Consider the following 1,895-nt stretch of genomic DNA (forward strand, 5'->3'; position numbering starts at 1 on the left):
CTCAGTCGTCTTTTCTCAAGGCTAAACAGACCCAGTTCACTTAGCCTTTCTTCATAGGGGAGATGCTCCAGGCCCTTCACCATCTTTGTGGCCCTCCGCTGGACTCTTTCCAAGAGATCCCTGTCTTTTTTGTACTGGGGAGCCCAGAACTGGACACAGTACTCCAGATGAGGCCTTACCAGGGCAGAGTAGAGGGGGAGGATCACCTCCCTCGACCTGCTGTACACGCTCTTTTTAATGCACCCCAGAATACCATTGGCCTTTTTGGCCACGAGGGCACACTGCTGGCTCATGGCCAACCTGTCGTCCACCAGGACGCCCAGGTCCCTCTCTGCAGAGCTCCTCTCCAGCAGCTCATCCCCCAGCCTGTATTGGTGCATGCAATTATTCCTCCCTAGGTGTAAGACTACACTTGCTTTTGTTGAACCTCATCCGGTTTCTTACTGCCCAGCTCTCCAGCCAGTCCAGGTCTCGCTGAATGGCAGCACAGCCTTCAGGCGTGTCAGCCAATCCTCTCAACTTCGTATCATCAGCAAACTTGCTGAGGGTGGCCACTATCCCCTCATCAAGGTCATTGATGAAGATGTTGAACAAGACCGGACCCAGCACAGACCCCTGGGGGACACCACTGGTCACAGGTCTCCAGCCAGACTCTGCACCAACGATGACCCTCTGCGCTCTGCCAGTCAGCCAGTTCTCAACCCACCTCACTGTCCACTCGTCTATCCCACACTTCCTCAGCTTTGTTATAAGGATGTCGTGAGAGACAGTATCAAATGCCTTTCTAAAATCAAGGTAGATTACATCTACCGCTCTTCCCCCATCCACCAGCATGTGACAGCATCATAGAAGGCCACCAGGTTGGTCGAGCACGACCTCCCCTTGGTGAACCCATGCTGACTACTCCTGATAACCTCCTTTTCTCCCTGTTGTCTGGAGATGGTATCCAGCACAAGCTGTTCCATCACCTTTCCAGGGACGGAGGTGAGGCTGACCGGCCTATAATTACCCGGATCTTCCTTCTTGCCCTTTTTGAAGACCGGAGTGACATTGGCTATCCTCCAGTCTTCAGGGACCTCCCCTGTTATCCAAGACCTCTCAAAAATGATGGAGAGCGGTTCGGCGATGATCTCCACCAGCTCCCTCAGCACACGTGGATGCACCCCATCAGATCCCATGGACTTGTGGACCTTAGTACTGCCTAGGCACACACGCACGTCCTCTTTCCTGACTAAAGGGAAGTCTCCCATTCCCCAGACCCTCTCACTAACCTCCACGGTGTGGGAAACCTGAGGGAGAGCCTTTTCACTGAAGACGGAAGTAAAGAAGGCATTCAGTATCTCTGCCTTCTCAGCATCCCCGTTACCAGAACCCCCCCCCCCCACTTAGTAAGGGGCCCACATTCTCTCTAGTTTTCCTTTTACTGTTAACATACTTGAAGAAGCCTTTTTTATAATATAACAAGTTTATGCTGTTTAAACAATAATTCTTTTTTGTATTTTTTAACAAACCATTTGAATTACAGTGATGATTCCTTTGTGCTCACAAAATTAAATATAAGCCTAATAGAGTTATTGCATCTACCTTAGATAATATTTGTGGTAGATGCTTAAGCTGGATGAACTAGTTAGCAGAGAGAAGGCTGTTAATCACAGCCCAACTCCTTTTACACAGAGTAACATTTTTGTGTAGTTGTGAATTCTGCTGAATGTTCTTGGCTTGTTTTGTTTTGATTTTTTTTATGTTAAAAGGAACCAACTGAGAAATTTCATCAATTTTATAGTCATTCAGAAACTATTATTGGAATTATCCAATTTCATACTTTAAAGTTCAGAGTCACGTTTTTTCACATAAGGCCAAGAACAACAGGAGGAAGAGTAAGCATACAGTATTAA

The sequence above is a fragment of the Meleagris gallopavo genome, chromosome 4, assembly GCF_000146605.3.
Source record: "Meleagris gallopavo isolate NT-WF06-2002-E0010 breed Aviagen turkey brand Nicholas breeding stock chromosome 4, Turkey_5.1, whole genome shotgun sequence".
In the NCBI taxonomy this organism is placed as follows: Eukaryota; Metazoa; Chordata; class Aves; order Galliformes; family Phasianidae; genus Meleagris; species Meleagris gallopavo.